This window comes from Lepisosteus platostomus, chromosome 18 (genome assembly GCF_059453375.1).
Source record: "Lepisosteus platostomus isolate fLepPlt1 chromosome 18, fLepPlt1.hap1, whole genome shotgun sequence".
Taxonomy (NCBI): Eukaryota; Metazoa; Chordata; class Actinopteri; order Semionotiformes; family Lepisosteidae; genus Lepisosteus; species Lepisosteus platostomus.
Window position 1 is genome coordinate 4,488,997 of NC_142628.1, and position 22,268 is coordinate 4,511,264.

Below are 22,268 nucleotides of genomic sequence, written 5' to 3' on the forward strand. Positions count from 1 at the left end.
GGCAATAAGAATAATTGCAGAAGGATTTGTCTTTATTTGAAGGATTATGTTTGTTCCTTGGGAGGGGGGTTCTTATGTGGGAAATGGGAAGCATTGTAAATAAACTGCACTTACTTCACTTGAGTGCTTCGCGGTGGAGCCAGTATTTTATGAAAAGGACCTACTTTAGCCTTACTCAGGCCATTGTGTGACACCAGGTCAGGTCCTTGTTCTCCACTCTCCCAGTGATTCTGAAGTGAAGAACACCCCAGTTTTTAGTACTTGAGTACAAAGAAGCAAATAAAAAACTCTTTTTTTTTCTTTTTGCTAATACTAAAATGTAACACCAGAGGTTGTAAGAAGGGTTTCTGACAAACTGTATTTACTACACTTTTCATTTGGAAAGTAAAAAAAGTGCATGTTTACTACTGACCTATCCAAGGAGATTGGGTTAGAAAGAGCAGCACCTGCTGTGACAGTAGGGTCTCTGTATTTCAACCTGTTACGTCTCTTCAGGATTTTGGGCAGCTGCAAATTCATTGAGGTTTCCAAGGCCTACTGTGTATGGTATGGTTCTAGAAGTTTTCAACAGAATGTCATACTGTGAGTTAATTGAATAATTTTTGCCTTGACAACTATTTATTAACAGACATATATACCAATCCAACTGAAACATGGAATTGGGCTTCAGTTGGTTACATGGAGTAGCTTTCATGGATTAAGACACTCGTCATGTAATATTTCCCTCCCAGGAACAATAGGTTGTTCACAGGAATATCCACCACACTACCTATCATTTTATATCTCTGAATTATGCAGGTGTGGTACTTTCTCATTGCGTACGTGACAGCCAATCACAGTGTATAACAACACATGACTGGACCGTGCTGCATTTCAGTTTTACACCAGATGGAATTTTATCATGTGCGGTTTTCATTTTTAAATTGTTTTTCCCCCAGTTTCTGTATGTATAGTTTGGGAGAGTCATAGACATTTACTGACTGTAAAATAATCCCTTACTAATCACTAAGCACTGGACACGGTTAGAACAGCATTAGTGCAATAAACTCTTTTCTGTGTACAAAACATGTCAAAACAATGTCAAGAGTGTGGTACTGTGGTAGTCTGAAGAGTTGTTTTCTGAACCCTTGTCTTACATATATTCCAATTAGGGTGGTAAAGGAGTTCCAACCTTTAATATTCAAGAGCTATACACTGTACAATTCTGTTACAGTTCTGAATTTACTCTCATCCAAGATCTCCATCCATCTAACAATATTTCCAATCTAAACCTAATGTCACAGATAATTTATGGGTGTGTTTTAAATCACAATTTAACACATTTTTTATATTTTAATCAGTAAAAGCATATCCAAGTTTTTATACTTTTGTGCTTTTGTCAATTTGTTGCTGATGACAAAAAGTGGTGAAAAAGCTTCCTGCAAATTGTTTACAAGTCAGAAACCATGGTTACATAATTGGAAAACCTTACTGGCAGGCTCTGGTTGATTAGTAAATGACAATTAGATCGCTTTTTGGAGCAGTGAAGAAATACAAACTCAGCTTTATGCTACAGCTCTGCTCTAACAATTGCAGCACATACTGTGACTTGGAGTGAAACTGATTTCATTATGGAATCTGGGTGTTTGAAAAAGAACCACTCTTTATTTAGATGTATAAAAAACATCTTTCTATTAGCGTTTCAGAACAAGGTCAGAGGAGTTATGAAAATGATTCTGTCATGGCTGGAGAAAATAATGCTTTGTAGGGCATGGATTTTAAAAACTAAATCAGTTGCAAGCAATAGCACTTTCTTAACAACGTTGAAGGCCTTGTGCAGATCTTGAGAGTGGAACCACTTCTGAGCCTGAACACGAGCCTTTGTTCATTTTGACACTTTGTGCTCCAATGCCTGCTAGGAATGCCAAAAGCCATTATTTGGCTCTAGCCCCTGAGAACTACTCCCTCTGCTGTGTGACTGGGTGTTTAAAAAGCATGTTTTCAGGTGTTTTCCATCCCCACTGTGAAACTATCAGCCTTGTTTGATTCACCTTTAAGAGAAAGACTGCAAACATGCCTATAGCTATTCTATGCTCCCTAATCAAAATGTACATTATTGAGTTTTTTTTTCAGGGCCTTGACTCCTTCTGCCACACACAGACAATTATTGGGACTCCCCTTGTTTTAGTTAGCTAGCAATGCTGGCTCACAGTTAAAAGACCTGTCTTGTGATTGAGCTTGTAAATGCATGACTAACCCCCTGCAAATGTACATTGCCGGTTCACTGTCACTAGTTACCACACCTTACTGGGTGCCAGCAATACTTCTGTCTTGTGGATTATGGCCTGGCATTCTGATGCAATGTGACATCACCATGCTGGGTCAGTTTTGAGTAAACCTCACACCACGTGTGTTTCACCAGCTATGAACAGAAGCTGAAGCATTTAATAAACTGGGATTTCTTTTTCCGAAGGCTGTGGAAGAGATTTGTTGTCTGAATCAGAGTTTCTCAGATATAATTTTCTTTAATATGCATTAAAGACTAAAGCACTTTTTTAAACACTGCCTACTTACTGTACATCTGCAGTATTCCTCTGACTGGGTAACCTTGCGATGTTTCAGGGAATGCAAGCACAACTGAACTTGAATCACTGTTGGTTGATGACATTGTCTAAACATCATTCTCCTCACATTACACAAATGACAAAAAAATGATGGTTTCACGGCTGAAAGCATAATTCTGTGGTCATTTGATCAAGGTTATTGGTCCAGTATAATCATGATGAGCAATATAGTGCTGATTAATAGTTTCAGCTTTGAAGTTGGAAAACATTAAGCCGAAACTGAGTCAGTAGGGGTTCTGGTGGACATCAGCAGTTCAGAACACAGATTGAAGGAGGATGATTAGTGAAGAAAAGCTGTTTAGAAATGAGTATATGATCACAGTTTTGTTAAGCTGAAACTGGTGCCTCACACATACAGCTTGTACGTGTGAGTTTGCTGTCAGACGTTGGCTGTGAAGGCTGAACGCAGCACACAGAGAGAGACAAATTTGTTACCACTTCACAAACAACATCTGCGCAATGAGAAAAAGCCAGACGTTATCCAAATATAGTCTTTATTTATCGCTTTTTCATGGAATCTAATCTTTTTTTAACAATGTTTTCTTTGATTTTTCAAAAATGCAAGAAAAAAGGCACATACACAAAATGGTAGCTTGCATGCTAAGGAAGGATTAGGGGGCTAAATTAATGTTTTCAAGATGAGAAAAAGCATCTGAAAATACTATGATACATTTTCTTAGTCTAAAAACTAACTTAGGCATGATTCTTTCCAAAACAGTTTCTGAGACTGTATACTATCCGGTAAAGTGTGATCGAAGGTTATCTAAGTGTGATCTAAGGGTTAAGGTTAACCCTTAAAAGAGTTTCAGATGCAGTTAAACCCATCAGCATAAGTTATGCATGAAGCATGAAATTATGCAAATGGTAATTTGGGAGTCATTTCTGAGAAGGAGGAGTTGGAGTTTTAGCAGCTGTTATACCAGAGACATTTGAGAACACATGTGGAAAATAGCTACAGACGTCCGTGGTTTCCTGCTCTTCCCAATTTCTTGAGCTTGAACCTGCTTGGAAGAACAAAGATGTTGTTATTCAGATTTTCTTAAAGTAAAGATGAATGGTTAATATACAGTACATGTATAAAAGAAGCACAACTAAGTTTAGGATACAATATGGCGTTTGGAAATATGTAACTTCAAATCTTCCGACTTCATTTTCACATGTTTAGTCTGATTATAGCTCGTAAAGAGACACTCCATGTCTTCACTTTTGCCCTCTTTACCATCTGTATCTACTTTGGCATATTTCATAGATTGATAAAATGTTTGGCGATTCAGAGTAATAGGTTTAGCTCAGTGATGGTTCAAACTTCAAACCTCCAGCAGATAAAGGCTTACATACCTGTTGCTGGGTTTTAACAAAACCGTTCACGTTCACTTTAAGGATCAAAATGACAAATTTGTTGTACTTTTTAAACTGTATAGATAGGAAACATATTTGCACACGTGCATATAGGGACTACTTTGTGTTTTTATTGTGCATTTAGTATTTGAACCAATCAACCTTATACAGCTGTTGCAATTTTAATGATAGAACAAGAGGTAACATGCATTTCCCTCTTATGCAGGCAAACTGACTAGACGTTCTGTAACAAAACTCAATTACACACACACACACAAAGCATCTATATTTAGACCACAGATGTGCAGCCAAAATTGGTTCAGAATATTTGGGAGTGACAAAGATGGTTTCTCCTTTTTCAACATATAGAAGGTTCATTGTTTTCATAATTCACAAATTACAGTACACAAATGAAAAATGGATACATAATGCAAATTACACATTATAAATTAAGAGCTTTTGTGTAAATAAATAAAATTGGACTTAATATACTATTAGTTTGACAGATTGTTGACCAGCTTCATGTTTCATGTAAGGCTCTGAGAGGGTTTATAAAACTGATCCTGGTGACAATAGAAAACCCAAAGTCTCTAAAAGTAACGTTGAATTATTCATAGCAAATTCCCTGCATGATTGGCAATGATCCAGTATTTCTCCTGCTGGAAATAACCTTGCTGCAGGTATAGGAATGAACTTTTATTGAAGTACCTTCAGTAAGGTATGCATATGCATAAAATTGTAATAATGTGTTTAATATCACTCAGAAACCTTTGCCAAGGAGACAATGCAAAACAAAAAGATTTACAGTTGCAAAGGCTTCTGGGCAGCTAAATACTCATGGACACCATTCTATGGTAAATACATAAAATAATGACAGTTTTTCAATTTACAGGGCACTACGTGATCCAGTTAAATAAATGTTACAACCTAAACTACTGAAATACGAGGTATTGTGCCATACAAGGTACATACAATGTAATAGGTGAAGAGCAATAATGTGACGATACAAAATAAAAACAAAGTAAATCATTGCTGCATGCAAGAAAATGAACATCTTTGATAGATGTCAAGCAGTACTGTGCTGATAAACTGTATCTTTCAGGTTAGATGGGACATAGGAATAGCAGCTAGATTGTAAAACAATGAAAGAGTCGTGCAAGATGATTAGAGTACAATGTTAGAGTCTTTAGCTTTATCACACATGAAAATGAAGTCTTTTAGTTGAGCTGTCATTCATGCTTCCATTCTCACAGTGTGGCTGGGGTCTTTTTTTAGTAATAAGTACAAGGGTCTCTTGCTTCTGGTTCAGACATTAACTTGTTTCTCATTAATCAAAGTACACAAAGGGCAAAGTCTGAGAACTGCCTCTGCACTGGGAATATCATTAGTCAGCTTTAACATGATTCTAAAAATGTCTCTTCATGCTCAATTAACTTGCCAATAGGCCAGTGGTACTTGAATTTGTGTGCTCTGATGGACTTCTCAGAATGTCAGATGGGGATGTTGAGCAAAATAAATTTGAACAAAATCAACGTATTAATGGGATATTAACCAATACTCTATATGGTGGCTTTTTACAACGTCTCTATTCACAATCAAACATGGGGAAGAGCACATTTCTGTCCGAGTCAAAATAAAATAAAAATTAGGGGTTGTAACAATGTTTTGGTTGGTTAATGCATCAATGGTCTAACATTTGTTTTGTGCCGCTGCTGTTCATTTGTGTAACAGAAGCCTAAATGTTAATGTTTTCAAAGGGTAAGACGAAAATTAGCCAAAAATGTACGGATGAGATGCTCAGATCAATAAGCTGATATAAAAAAAAACAAGCACGAGGTCCCAAAATGGTTGCCTCTTGTTTGTAACTTTGTTATGTTCATATATTATTAGAGCATCATGGTGCTCCAGATGTAAGTTAAGCTGTGGTGGGTGATATAAACTGGAAATGCACTGGGTAGTTGCACCCAGGCTGTGATGTGAGTAGGCTGAGGAGATTTCAATAGGGAAATTGGTAACAGGGCTATTGCAAAAGGAAGTGGCTTCACTGGCAGATGTCTCATTGGAATAACAAAACTGGGAAAATGTCCACTAGCAAACAACTTCTGTGAACCAGAAAGACACACGTGACAAGATTCACAGACACATACATGTGTAGCTTGTAACAGTAAGGACTGTTCTATATGACACTGTGTGTAATTTTGTAGCTTGTGTAGGGATAACCATACAGTGATATTTTGTCGTCTTCAGACTGGATCTTTTTTTGATGCCAAAATTTAACAAAATTTAAATACCAAATGAGTAGAAGAAACATAAGCAAGGATAATATAGCATCTATAGTACAGACAGTTTCTTTAAGGAATGACCAAAGGTATTGCAAATGTCACAACAAAAAGAAAGCTTTGGTTTTTCCTCACTTTCTTCTGCATTTCTGAGACTGTCCGCTTTCTCTCTGCTGAACTCTTAGGACCAGTGCCTGACATTAATGTGTCAAAATTATTTTTAGTAAACTGTGAAAAACAAAGTTCAGGGAAAACGTATGTGTCACATTTCTTAGAGGATGGTTCTGCCCACGAAACTTCCTTAGAAGAGTTTGTGATTAGCAAATTCATTGAAGAATGCTAGAGTGATCTCTAGGTCCTGGCCTATTTTGACTACGCACTCAGTGACCTTTGCAAATGTTTTACACTAATTGGTGTAGTGCTGTCTAGAAATAACTGCTTCCCACTGCATATTTTTCAGTTTATCCACCCCCCATCCCAATTTATTATGTGTTCAGCAATGTGCCTTTCAAAGCGCAAACATTTTTGGACCTGTAAACAGACAAATTTTTCCAGTGTGCAGTGTGAATTATTGACTTTCAAACATCGCAAGACACATTTGCCGTACACTGTGAAGACAGACCAGTTTCTAAATTCGCAGACACGTCACCTGTCAGTCCTAATATGCAAATGTTTTACTAAAAGTTTAAGGCACAATAATCTTCTCTTTGTACAACAGATGGTTCACGAATGAATTAATTGCCAAAATTGGAAAACAAAAGGAACTGGAATTCTGAATTCAGCATGAGTTCAACATTCCTACTGTTGGTCAGGGTCAGAGGGTCAGAGGACATAGACTGGGCATAATGTGTGGCATAATGTTAGTTATCCATTTAGAGCTATACATAACAAACTGCTTCAGTACAAAATTTTAAACAGACTCTATTATACCCCAGAAAAAAAAAGGAAAAAGATGAAGGGGTATAATACAGGAACGTTTTCAAAATGTAACACACATAAAGGATCACTATTGCACTTATTATGGTATTGTCAGCACACAGAGTCATTCTGGACCTCCACAGTAAGAAAGCTCTAAGGCACCTAAATATCTCAGTTCCACTTACTCCCATTACATGTATCCTTGGTGATTTATCAAAGGTTAAAGTAGCAATTCAATATGAAATTACTTTTTTGACTCTCTGAATTATTGCTTAAAATGATATGGGTGGACAGTACAGGACCGTCATACAAGGAAGAGGCTGCATCACAAGTTAAATTTGAAAAGATTTCATATAATTTACTGGGGAAACTTAATGAGTATAGGAATGTTTGGGGCCCATTAGAGACATAGTTGAATGGCACTGGATGTTAAGAATATTAGTAGGAAGTTTTTTAATTATTTTTTTTGGAGAATGTAAGATTTGTTTTGTTATTGTCCAATAAGAACAACAAAAATGAGAGAGTGAAAAAAAAATAAAGAAGTCCTCCAAAGTTGGGGGGGTGGAGGTGGGTTTAAAAAAAACAAGAAAAAAAAACATTCCCACATGTAAAATTCATGTTGTATGTCAGTCAGTGCCATGCTGCTTTCCTTGTGCTTGTCAATGAATTCATTACAGGCTCATGCACTATTCAAAAGGAAACTGTGGATTGGCCCCAAGAGGACAGAACCGGCACCTGTGTTACCTCACGGGGGCCTGCTCAAGACACATTAATGTAGGCAGCTCTACCTGGCTCATTTTGCTGCGGAGTCTGCTGGGAGCAAAGAAACCTGATTTGCAACCCACAAGAATTATTTCCCCATCAAGATCAAAAAGTGGGCCAGGCAGATCCAGGATTCACTGTGCTTCTGACTAAGGCAGAAAAGTTAAAATCTTCCTGGAGCCCAACTGATTTTGCCTTCTCCTTAGTACATTCACGGATGTCAGATTCCTATAATGCAACCAATGATTATCTTAACATGACAGTCTTCTATTAGTGGTCCTTTTAGATTGAACATTTCTAGTTACTTGCATTTAATTGATGACACATTCCTTTATTTTCACGCTTACCAGAATATCTGTAAATTGCACTAAATCTTCTATATATTTTAGACAACTGATTTTCTTTTTCTTTTTACTAATTCAGTACTACTGCTGTTGAGCTTTAGTGAGGAATTTTTAGCAATTGTTTGTAACCCAAAAATGTAAATCTAGTATATACTGTAAAATATAATCTTTGAAGATTTAGAAGTGCTCATCAAGGATGAATCCATGTAAAATGACATGGCTTCAGGTGGACATTATCTCACAGAGGATAGCTTTGAGAATGAGATATTAAGTGATAAATGCCTAATCTGACACGTTCAGTAAATATAACTTTTAAATGCAGTACTACTCACAATAATTCTTCTTAATGGTCACCTTAATAGTTTCCTGGTTTCTCACTGTCAGAAGGTAAAAGCCTTTAAATTGAGGCATAATTTTAATCAGTGATGATATGCACTGTGTTGTCACAGGATTTATCTCTTACAGGTCTAAATGAGTGGCTCTCAGCATAGCTGCAATTCCCAACAAATGTCACCGACAGACAAGACTCAGTAACAGCACCAGCCCCCAGGAGGAAGACACTGCTCTCAGTTAATGAGGCGTGAGAAAAACCTTTCAGGACATTTTGTGGAAAGTGGGTTTTGTTTGGCATCTAATGAGCTTTAGAAAAATGGACTAAACCTCACCCCTAGCTATAATTACATAGTTTGAGCTTCACTAAAGGCTCATAAGAAAGGTCTGCACTTTACTGCTTGTGGATGTGTTTTAATTTGTAGGTTTATAAAAACACTGAGCATTTATCTAATCTGAGACCCATCAGAAGTAAGCACCTAGAGACTGTTGTACTTCAGGTGCTATTATTTTACAGCTTAATTTAAACTCCATCAAACTTCAGAAATGCATCCATACTGCTGAGTTTTTAACTCTTTGAACTGTAACTGCCAAAGCTGCGCTCCTTTTCCGAAGGGGGCAAGATGAGGAAAGTATGTAGCACTGCTGTGTAAGCACCATTATGACAATCACTGAGTCAGCGAACCTGTCTCTGGCATTCCTCAGCTCTCCCTTTCATTTTTGCCAACGTGCAATTAGAAATCTCCACCAACAACCACTTAGGAAAAAGAGCAGAACAAGACTAATTACAAAGTAAGCAGCAGACACTTTTTTTCTTGCGGTGATCACGTAATCCTGAATCTATGGGCAGAGGTAGCACCATGCCTTTCGCTCGCAACCCCACTGCTGTCCTAATATTAATGCATGCCATTCACATGAGGCGAGGTGAATGTCATGAGCGTTTGCTTAGGTCTGTTGACAGGGCTGCGTTCAGCTGCGTAGTCCATCACCACTGCTGTTGCCGAACATGGGTTTTGTTTACAGAGAAATGGAAGTGCTGTCTTCCTGTCATTATAGATGTGTGTTACAGTAAATTATTATCACCTGGCTTTGAATGAAATCTCTACTGAAATATTGATATGGATGTTACAAGGAACTGAGAATGTGGAATGCCCAAGAAGAAGAAAATAGGAGCCATGTCTTTAGGCAAGCAGCTGAAGCGGTCTTGAATGTACGACCTAGCAACCATGTTGAAGCATACTCTCTGCACTTGATCAATAGGCTACTCAATAACCAAACAAAATAGTATTTTTGCTATTTTACTTTTGAAGCTATATCATTCCATCCATTTTAATGCAGATAAACTTCTTATAGAATCCATAATGATCTAACATATTAAAGTAAGTCATCCTTTCTTGTGACTAGTATACTGTCTGTCTTCCTGCTATTTATGCAGTGTAAAAAAGAAGGACAAACCTGTACCACTGCGTACCTGACTACATACGAGCTCACAGCACTTCAAAAGGTACAAAGTAATGTAGGGATTAACAGCTTGTCATACAGAATATTCTTCCATTACATCTGCATCACCTGCCTAAATAAGCACAACATGGGTGTTGAAAATAGAATGAGACAGTTTGGTGGGCATTTTGACAGCACAGGTTATCTTTAAAAATGAAGTTATTCTTACAGAACTAGTGTGGCGCTCTTCCAAAAAAACACGACTTTGCACTACTTTTTCAACCTTTCATTTTTTTCAAAATGAAAAGTCCCCCTAAATTCTCCCCCTTAGACAGACCAACGAGTAACACAATTTCATTAACCATGCAGCTATTTTGTGCCACAAGCTACATTGGGAAGCACAATTGCTTCAATTAAACTTAATTGTTTAACAGCTCTGGAAACCTGGCTGCAAAGCTGCAGGAAATAATTCAGAACCCCAAAACCTCTAGTGTCTGTGCACTTTCTGGATTGTCACAGGGATTTGTACTGGGAATCCCACTGACAAACCCTGCTCGTTTTACTGCCTGTTTTTGAAAAGGGTTGCAGATTCGGTAGCAGACACAAAGTATTTCAAAATTTCTTTTGTTTTGCTTTTCACCGCATTCATCTCCTTGCCCTGCAAAGTTTTATGACTTGAAGAACACATGCGTGGCGCACTATTACAGGCATGCAAGATTACAGACATTGTAACAAAAGGCCCTCAAATTTGTGATCTAAAGTTTCACAACAAAGACCACAGCAGTCTAAAAAAAAATAAATCATTATTTACAAGTGGTGCCTCGGTTTACTTCTCTAGAGTCAACACATCTGGTTTGGATTTCTTGAAAGAGACGCTTTTATTTCTACTGGCAGATTTGAACAATATTTTAAGAATGTATAGATCACATAAAACACACCATGACATAATGACAGCAGCCTTTATAAATATCCAGTCAATTGTATTAAATTGAAATAACACGAGTGTAGGAAATCCACATGCATACAGGATGACTGTCTAGGTTCAATATCCGTAATCATCTGCAATTACTGCAGCTCAAACACTCTAAACAGTTGCTGACCCACCCTGTTTTGGTCATGTTAGCTGGTCCATTATTTTAGCATCTTTCATCCATGTATTGCAAATCCCTCTGAGTCCATGTACATTACTGTCAGGACCTACTCGTAAACCACTTGAGGTAAACGTTTGCTGCATTTCTGGGTTATGGGGGGTCCTGTTTAGCTGGTGGCTATCCCCCACCCCAGTTTTAATGCAGGATTAAGAGGTTCTCTCCTTTTCAAAAGAAGAAAAGGAATAGAAAGGATCTTTAGCAGTCCAGCTGATAAGCTCTGTCCCCTTTGGCAACCTGTTATTTTACATTTTGTGTGGCATTCTGCTCTTACCTCCAGTTAGGAAGGATGAGCTGACTCTGGGGTGACCGGGTATCACATATTGCACTTTGAGTTTGGATCTATTTGATGGCTTGTTTGAGATTTGCTTGTTTGGCGGTGCTTGGCAATATGTTAGGGGGAACGAAGGGGCTTGAGGTGGGGTTCGGGGGTGGGATGAAGGCTTAAAGTAAATGTGGCCAAGAATGTGGTTGGGGGAAGCAAGGACTAGAAAGCAAAAGAATTTTAAATGATGATGGGCAGCACAAAATGTAACTGAGATTTCTGTACCATGTCAATTTAGTTTCATTGTCAGTTTCATAAATACAGTGCCTTTTCAAAGCCTTTACATTAAATCAGAATATATTGTACCTTCATTTACACATCGTAACACACAATATCCAAAGTGCAAAACAAATGCTTAAACTTTCTGGTTTCTAGGCACGGTGCATCAAGGAATACATAAGGTCTGTTTGTACTGTTTGTAGATTTCACACAGAAGAGCAGCACATATTAATTGTCGGTTAGACTGGAAGAGATAAGTTGTTTTCTATGCAGAAAAAGAATGGCGATTTACAGAACAGAAGGCTCAGCTGCTCTGATGAGCAAGAATTTACAGTTATGAAGCTTCTCACATGAATTCCAACACACACAAGCCAGAATGTGAAGCTAAGGCTTCAGTTCTACATTATAGAAATCTCTGGAGTCTTCAGGCAGCTGCTGTTATCGGCATTTTGTTTAAGCCAGCCGGACTTTGGACAATCATGGCAAATAGTACAACATTCATCAGATTAGACCTGGGTTCCCCAGTGCCGGTCCTCGGTGGTCATGGTCCAAGCTGAGGACCTGGAAAAAAAGAGCTCAACTTTCCAATAGAGAAAATAATTAATCAAATAAATAATTTAAATAATAATAAATAATTAATGGAAATAACTACAGTATATTTGTGACCTCTGAGGCATACAGTAGTTATAGAGTACACAAAGTTATAGAGTACACACCCAAATGTAATTCATATAAAAAGGTGAATTTTAAGGAATGTTTTTGCAATATTAGACATAGATGAATGAGGATTTCAATGTTTGTTAGCTTGTTTTGTAAACTTGGGCTGAGCTCAGTGTGCTCCAGTGTCTAAACTTTATTCTCTTTAATTTAAAATGTATCTATCAGTTGAACTAACAAGGAGGTAGTAAATATTAGTTTCAATGATGTTGTAGCAAGCCGCTGAATAAAATCCAAATAAAGGGGCTCCAACCCTAGGCTTAAGAAGGATCAATCAGCTCTCATTGATAGATCTTTCACAATCACAGTCGAGACCAAAACAGAAAAATGTGAAAAGGTGGCAAAAACGTGTTTAGGAAGCATGTGAGTAAACGTTCACTGGAATCTACATCTTTCAGTTTGCGTTTCTCTATCCTTGGAGGATAAAGAAATGCCTTTATTTAAACAGTAGCTAGACGTTTGATGTTTGACATTCCTTAATTTGTTGACCACTAATCATTATTCTACAATTTTAGATTTCAGAAAGTTGTCATTCCAGAGTGAAGTAGAGACCATAAACAGCTATATCCTTAACTTAACATTGACTTGCATTAAAATAATTCTGCCCTGTGCCAGAAGGCTATGAAGATTGATTTTTTTCATGAACTCAAATAAAAAATTGTTCAAGGCCTTTAATCAATGTAGTACACATGTATCATAGTAACACCAAGGAAAGATCTTATGGAGAAAGATGAATCAGAATCAGGCAAATAATTTTGAATTATTAGTACTAAGAACTTGTTTGTATCTTTCATTCTTTTTACAAGTGACTACCTTCAGTATGATTGAACTGTTAATTATTATGATTGTGTTCCTTGTTTTACTGATTTGTGTACAGAGTAAAATTTTTAACTAAGGATTCTGAGTTGCTTGGATTTCAGCGAAGTGACATCACATCTTTAACCAGCCCCTGACATTAAATACTGTTAAACGTCATCATTATCATTCCAGCTTTTCTCGTCATTTGCATGCATTATCATACATTTTACATATGTAGTACTGACATATATACATCTTTTGACTTTGTGCATATGTGTATTCAGGTTTAAAAGGCTTTGAGCTGCTAAATTTCATTATGAGCCTCTTATTCACAGCTTCCACAATTCTAATTGCATCACAGCATGGCACTGAACTAAGACCAGGATGCACCTGGATATTTGTAGGATTTGTTGAATTATGTTTTTATAGCAATTCAATGTCTCAGCTAAGCTGTATTTTAGGTACATTATTAATTAATTATTACATTGATTATAGGCTTTGTATTTCTGAAGATCATTCAATTGGAAACACATTTTTAGCCAGCTTCGAAAACTGCATTTTCTTAGGCTTTGCCATTATAGCTTTGAGTTTCACAAGGAACACAACTAAATTTACTAAATCTACAAATAAACACTACTCATACACCTAAAGGCTCGTTGAGAGTCAGATCATAATTCTCAAGTTCTAGATCATTACTGCAAATGTCTTAGACCCAGATTTTTTAAAAAAGTGAGGAAACATGTGGCTTTTTTGAAAATTGTGGTTTTACACAGGAAATCATTTTTACAGCTGAATCCAGAGTATTGGCCATAAACAGAAAGAATGGTTTATATAACACGCAGACAGCATAATTCTTCTAGTCCTCATTTACCACCCCACCAACAAAAGAACACAAAGAAGTTTAAATTTCAATAGCAAGACTCATCTATAGAATTTATTTTTTTACTCCGCCACTTCTTTCAAGAGACAGTAACTAAAGAAATGTCAGTTTCGCAGAAGATCAAATCTTAATTCTGTGAAAATGGCAGTGATTTATCATTCATCATCCTTAACATTCTGTAAATTGATAAAGGAACAGTTTAATGCTTATAAAATGCAAACAATTATATAACGGAAGAATATAAAGATGTTTTGATTTCAGGTTTCAGGAATATTTCACGTACAGTATATTGGAAGCTCTTTGGAGAAATAAAAATCTACCAAAATATCATGCCAAGAACTTTTGAATAACTTTATTTCACTGTTTATATTGCTTTTCACAGAGCTGAAGGACATTTGTCTGAAACATCCAAACACAATGATTTTCTAGCCTTTAAATTTAGGCTTAAACTTAGGTTGACAGATTAGAAAAAAAAACATGCAAAAGACCATGCACATTGGTAAGATAAGATTTTCTAAAACTCTCATACTGATGGATAAAAATCAGAAAACTGGAATATGAAGGAAATTGAGAGAACAGTGTTGTTTACATCAAAAGTGCTCATGACTGCAGCACAGAATTATATTTTAAATGCACTTATTGCACAATAGAGTTGCATTTTCAAGCCCATTATAAGAGCATGTCTCGGCATGTTCGAAGAACTTCCCCTTTTCTTATAACTACTAATTGAAAATATGCATACATTTGTGACTGGACTAACCTAACCTTTGGCATTTGTAAACATCTCCTTGTCTAAAGCCACGTTCTTGCACAAGACGACTGACAGGGGCAGTTTATATTCCCTGTTTTTTCCTGTTATTCCGTTTTTGATGGTTTCGTTTCCTGTTGTCTGCGCTATAAGCTATTCTCAGCTGTTTCTTTCTGTGTATATTTTTATTTTCTATCCTAACCAATTACTTCCAAAATAAATCCTGTAAGGGTCTGTAAGCTGAAAATAGCTATGTTTGAATGCAAAAATTAGTAGCACTGTTTGTGCCATGCTACAGTTGTCTTTTTAGAGTTTACATGTCATCTGCCAGAGAGAAAAACAATGCACTTCAACTCAGTCATGCCTGACAATTGTTCATCGATCAGATGTAGTGCTTACATGAAGGGTTAATCTACAATGTGCAGATGTGATGATCTTCACATTATAATAAAAAAGGGGTGAATTCTTTAAAGTGGTCTATATTCTTTATAGATACGCTGTACAATATTTTGTAACATTAATTTGGTTTCCATACTTTCCCACAGTTAGCAGGCATGCTAGGATGGACATGTACTTGATAAATAGTAAACCGAGAGAAGGTCAAAAGGAGTGCCTTTCAGGACTTATAGATAATAGAACATTCAAGGAGATGCAAAATGCAAAATGTACTTATTGAGGGCCTCCACAAGTCAAGTATCATTCTAATTTTTATTGTCTTTACACCCATTATCAATGACTTTTGTTGGATTTTCATACCAAAAGAAAAACAGGACTTTTTCATGTTTACATTTGACTTTTCACGTAGTTTTGAATGGGAAACAGGATAGCATTAAAGGTGGTACCTTTAGAATGACACCAGCAAATTTAAGAATCTTGTATTCACAGTAATAACTGAGCTGTGCAGCCTTCTTCACACCTGTGGGTGAATGAAGGAGGGGCAGAAATATGAAGGAAAGGGGTGGATAAGAAGGATAAGAAAGAAAATGAAGGGATGGTGCAAATGGTTATGGAAGGTGAGAACAGGTTCTCGTCTTCGTCTCTAGAAAATATCCCTCAGTAGGAGTTTTTAAAAAGCTGTCCAACAGCAATATCCTGCCTCTTTTCAGAAAGCAAACTACCTTTTATTTTGTAAGTACTAGAGAATTTGATGGTGTAAGTCATTATTGGGTTCCTATGCATAAACGGAATAATTGTTAAAACAAATATTTAACACTGTTAACTCAAGAAATGGAATGAATTCCAAACTGGTATAAAAAACGTTGCTCAGTGCTGAATTGCTACTGCAAACCATTGTTGGTTTAAACAAACTGAGGAAAATTGCCAGTTATGATTTGACTGTTAAATTCTTCCTCCAACCATCCCCTACCCGAAAACTGTCAATTTCAGTTTAATGCTTCAATAATGTACATGGGACAGCACCCAAGCACATTTAACACCGAGCCAGTTCAAATGTTGGCAGAGCTTAAATGACAGCTTCTTTCTGTTTCGCACTAAAGACAGACTTAGTAGTTAATGATGTGTGGCACCATACAATATGTACTTAAAAAACTGCCATTTAATAGAATGGCAAAAAACACCAGCAAACTGCGACTAAGGGTATTAACAAGTGTGTTCCTATCTGAAGTTTTCAAGATAAGTGCCAAAAAAACAAAACAAACGATTACTGTTGTGTTCCTAAGAACCATTAAATTGATTTCACAAGCATCCTGTGCAAATTTGAAACTTGCAGTATACTTTCTGCACTAGCTGTGCTTAATAATGGGGAGCCTGGTTTCAAAAGACAAGAAGGACAGGGTATAACCATTTCAAGTACATTTTGCACATCTTCATGTTTTTAACCTGGACAACAAGTGGCCTTTTTGTTAATCCTCAGATTTGCTTGACAAAAGGATGGACTGCTTTCAGCCTTGAGGAACTAATTAAAGAAGCAGCTGTCCTTAATTATGCTAACAAAGTTGTCAGTACAAACTTAACCAACTATAAAATGGTTTGTGGTAAACAGGCTTTTTGTACTAAAACTCATTGTGCACTTAAATCCCCCCACTCCTTCAACTCCAGCCACTAATTCTAACGTGATTAGCCCTATTAATGGGGTGTTCTAATACAACTTTGAATATGATATACAGTAAACGTGACGGAACCTGCATGAAGTCTATTTATTAATTGCATTCAATCCCAGTATGTTCCTACTCTGATGCTTTTTAGTTTATGTGCAATCACGGCAAAAGAAAATATGCACACCTTGTACTGGTTGAGGTATGTGGTTTTTAGTCCACTGCAAACACCAGTTGGCTGACTCACTCAATTCAAATCGATAGGTTAAAGCAATGATGAATTCTAAGTTAAGGAAAAAGAAAGCCATCCACACTTAGGTTAAGCTGGACTGTGCTTCACAGAAGCATCATAACTAAATAATATGATTCATCTGCCATTTAAAGTTAAAGTTAAGGCCCATTAAGGGCATCTACAGATCATAAATCATGATGCAAGGGTTTCAGTGCCCTGTAAATCCTGACAGTTAAGCATGTTACCAGGAGTCATAAATGAAGGAATGAAATCTGTATTTTAGCTGTGAAATAAATCATTATTTTATATATTTTCTGATCTAAGCACTCCACAGCTGAGGGAATCAACTTTCTTAAATGCCAAGGTTCAGTTCCCCATTTGTGTCATTGAATCTTTACCAAGTTTAATAAGAATGTTGTTATGCTGAGGTCCTGCAGTGTGTGGTGCTGAAGCAGCAGTGCACGTTGATACACAGTTCATCCCTTAGCCTCTGCTGGGTGCTTTGGAGAAAAGGTAGGTGACTTATTAGAGAATGCAAAGAGTGGGGAGTGTTTATATACGAGCTGATAAAAGCTGACTCAGATTGACATCTGGCAGCCATTGTTCAATCTCTATATAAAGATATTTCACCCCTGTGCAACAGTTGACTTAAGTTTACTTTTTGCCTATATGTGTCTTTGGATATAACAATATATTCTGTGGCAACTATTAACAATGTGTATTTGAGCTGCCTGGCTGGTTTCCAAACGTTTTGTAAGATGTATAGTGCAGATAAGAGGTGCGGTATACTTTAAGGTTCTTTTAGCTACTAAAAATATCTATTTGCAAAGTAATTTTTACATTGCAATACTTTTTTTACCTTGAAATTACTTATAGTCTTGTTTTATGAGGACCTCAAACATCTGGCCACATTTTAATGTCTGAATCCACATTCAAGCTAATTTCATCTTCCAGTATTTTTTGTGTTGTGAAAACCCAGGCTTTTCTCAATTTCTAACTGTGGCAAATAGTGGAATAGTGGTCCGAAATATTTAGAGCTCTAATATTGCTTTTTAAGAATGCATATAGAGCAAGAAAAAGTACACGGCTCAGACAGAGCCTTTTGTAGCAAATCCTGATAAAAATGAAATGGGAAAGTGGAACACTGAGATCACCTTTACATCAGCATGTGACGCATTCCCACCAATTTACCTCTCCTCCAGTAATATTTGGACTTACGCAGACACTCAGTGGTCATGGCCAGCAGTGGCGCAATCCCAGTCTCGATATAATCATCTATTCATGTTGACATCAGATCTGCAGTGATGTCTAGTCTTTCAAGATGATAACTAAATCCGCATAATCCTGAGGTTTTCCTCTTTTCATGATCTGTGATGAACTAAGTGTCTCAGGTCTAGAACCGAGCAAACAGCCCATTGACTACACTTGGAAACGAAGCACTTCCAGCCACACTCTCTCTTGCATCTTCATTGAATCTGGATGACTTTCTTTGAAGTATCACTTGCATCCAAATTTACTGCTCTGACTTCAAAGGCCTTATTCTTTCTATTGACAGTGTGCAGTGTTTCATATGAAGGACAATTAGATAAGGGTAAGAAAAGAGTATTGAACAAGCAAAGAAGCAATTTCAGCATTTTAGGAAGTGTGCAACATGGAAACACAAAGCTTAGTGCTTTCTGGGTTCAACTCCAGTGGGTGCTTGCAGTGTGGAAATTTAAGATTGTACCCTTGACAGAAGGGGGTTTCTTTGGCTGTCCTCCTATGTCCTAAAGACATGTAAAAAGCCAGGCTGTGTGCCATTCCATCTCAGGGCATCTCATCCAAGGTGTATTCACATATTGTACTCTTGATACATTCTGGATAGCCCACGAACAAGTGGCTTTCTGACGGAGGAAAGGTGGAAACAAGAGGAAATAAAAATACAAAATAGAAACCAAAAAAATTGACTGAAATGTAAAACTGGTTTTGTTTAGCCATTTTCTGTACAGACATTTAGTAGGTGCCAGTTTTAACCAAGAAGAAAAAATATCAGAGATTCTCCTTTTCCTGCCCACATGTTTTTTGTGCAATAGCCTGCAGTGATCATGCACTGCTATTCGTGCCTTTGGGGAGCCAGCAATAGAAATGATAATGTCATCATCAGGTTTAAAACTCAGCTGTTAAGATGGAAGCATTCAAATGCACAGTACTTCACAACATCAGCTTCCAGCGCAGCACTATCTCTGAGATCCAGGATCATATTTCAATACAACTCAAACTAATAACAAAGAGAATTTAACAACATACCCTGGCATTCAGAATTGCAAAGTAAGCTACACATCTTAAAATAGCTCACAAGAAGTGAAAGATCCGTGCAAAGATTTCAAATATATTTCAAAAGAAAAGAGCAGGGATTTGATTTTCTGCCAGATACATCTGTGAAACAATTGCCTCTTCTTATTCAGAAGTATGAAAGGAGAAGTATTAAAGCTGTTTAGGAGGAACACTTTTCCAAGTTCATTTTAGACAGGAAGAACAAGAAAAGCAGATGAAGGCTGAGTAGGTGGTAGCCACTGATGAAATATGGTTGTTAAAGGTAACTTTAAAAAATCCCTTTTTTCTGTTCATTGGACATGCTTGTTTAGTAATACATGAATCCGACCTGAGCTAATTCGTAGATGTGATTAAGCATGCACATTTAAGCTAGAATTTAATGTGGTTAAAATGTTCTCTGTTGCCCATGCTGGTTATAGGAATTCCCATGTTAAATGTAAATATGATCACAATAAAATTAAGGTAACAAATGAGAATGATGCAAAGTTCTCATCTAGTCTGTTTTTGAGGGAAGGCTAGGCACTACCTCAAACACCTGACTGGTTAGCTTGTTCTTTACTCCCACAATCCTTTGGGTTAAGAAGTGCCTCTTGTCTCAGTTTTAAATACAGTTCCATGTTGTTTCTACTCATGTCCTCTAGTTCATTTAATTTAACTATTCATTCAGGAGACAATTTGTCAATGCCTTTAATGATTTTGAATTAATGTGTATAATGTCCCATCATAATCTTCTCCATTCAAGAGTAGAATGTTTCAGAAGAAAATAAGTGAACAATTTACTTTCAGAGACCCAGAAAAGCCTCAATAACTTAAATGTTCTTTTTTTTTACTTTTCAGTGGGAAATAACCTTTACTTTTTCCATTGGAATCTGAACCAAAGTTTGAACCATTGTGACACTCAACGTCATACAGAATATAAAGTTCATTTATCACTGAGGTACTGGATTTCTAAAGTAAAATCTCTTACCAGTCAGTTGTGTTGCTTATTTAATTATCTGAAAGAAGAATTGTGTGACAGCATTGCATACCTGCAATATAAATTTTAAGTACTTCCTTTCTTTCTTGTGATTTTTTACTCAGAGTACTGAATCTTTTTCCTGGTCTATTCATTTGAACCCCAGCCAACTCTTGTGTAAGTGCTGTAATATTTAATATTTAAACTACAATACAGCTTTCTTTCTTCATGTGAAAAAAATATGGCACAGCAGGCTAGGCCAGAAATCTATTGCAAAAGTGCACAACATCATGCCTTTCCAAAGCTGTGACTTTGATACCGTTACACCAGGCATGTTACCACAGGACTCAAATCACCAGAAGGAAGAAACATCAGAAGTCCATTTACCTTTCATTAAATCTGAATTCTCCACTGTTCCTTTTGTTATATAGGTCAGTGCCCCTCATAGCTAAAATCCAGGCCTTTCCTATGTAATGTGCTGAGAACAAATACTTTGCATTATGCAGACTTAAGCTTATCCATCAATAGCTGGTATTCACAAGCCTGCTAATTTGAAGCAGTCCTTGAAGGTATACAATTCTCTGATATTGAACAACTTCCCACTTACACATTGTAAGCACAGAACAGAGAAAGTGAAATTCAAAAACTAAAACATCCTGCATGCTCTTCTGCCTTAATTCACTAACAATGTTTTTGCCACACAGAGATTTTGGCACTTACTATTGAAAACAGGTCTGTCATTTTTTTAGTTGCTTCCTTTATGGCATTTATCCAATTTAAAATCAGCGAAACAGCTCACTGTGAGAGACTTAATTACACTTTAGAAGAACAGGGAAGAATCCCCGCAATGCAAATGTTCAGAACAAGCCTCCCAATCTCCCACTTTTCCCACACCCTCCCACCTTCCTCCAATTCCTCACACTGGACTGGACGGCGCACACTCCATCGGGCCAAGACCAGGAATGTTTAATAAGTAAGCATTTAGCTCACAGAAGCCAAAAGTACAAAAAATATGTACCTGAAGGGACACGCGTAAAGTAAAGATGTTTTACAGGCTAAAACAAATATGGCAAATGTGCAATTTCAACAAGACATGTTAACCATTAACTTGCTTTTTCAATTTTACATAACTGGGATAAGATTTTGTAATTGAAACATGGAAATAATTTACACTTGATTAAGATCAGCCAAAGCCAATCCAGCTCAGTGCATCTTTTCCAAGGCACATATTAAATCTTAACCGTGTGTAGGAGCACATCTCTCTGTGGCTGTTACGTTTTGGTCTCTCCATTTTTTACTTATTGCTGCTTAAATCTCTCACTGCAGTCGGCCTTCCTGACTAGATATAAATGCCTGTGATTACTGCTCTAAAGAATGTGAGATTAGGAAATAAATAAGAGCTGCTTAATGCTTCTGAGCATGGCGAACTGGAGCAGAATTAAAAATAAATGAATAGGAAGACAGAAAATAAAATATAAAAATAAATCAGAAAGCTACTGATGGTATAAACCAGCCCAACAAAGAACTGAGAAGAAGCTTATTTCTGTCCTCCTTTTTGGTCAATTATTTTATAATTAATTTGGAAGGGTTGATTTTTTTCATCAAATGCCCCATTCTGAAGAAGCACAGGAAATATTGTGACAACACACACAAAACCTCTAAAAAGCTTGTCATTACAGCCTATATACCTTGTTCAAAGACAAGTTGTGGGTACAAAACAAAACAGCAGGACTGTCGTGTTAGAAAGAGAACTGACTCTCACTGATAACAGCACAAGTACACAAATGTCTGACTAGCAGCAGAGATCACTTGTAAGTGGTGAGATGAGGTTTTTCATTCCATGCAACCTTCTGGTCCTGGAACTG

At 37.0% G+C, this 22,268-nt stretch overlaps 1 long non-coding RNA gene across 2 annotated transcripts in view; it reads left to right on the forward strand.

Moving 5' to 3' along the window:
• Window positions 1–22,268, forward strand: part of LOC148645476 (uncharacterized) — a 34,485-nt gene that overhangs the window by 3,684 nt on the left and 8,533 nt on the right. The gene's annotated exons all lie outside the window — the stretch shown is intronic.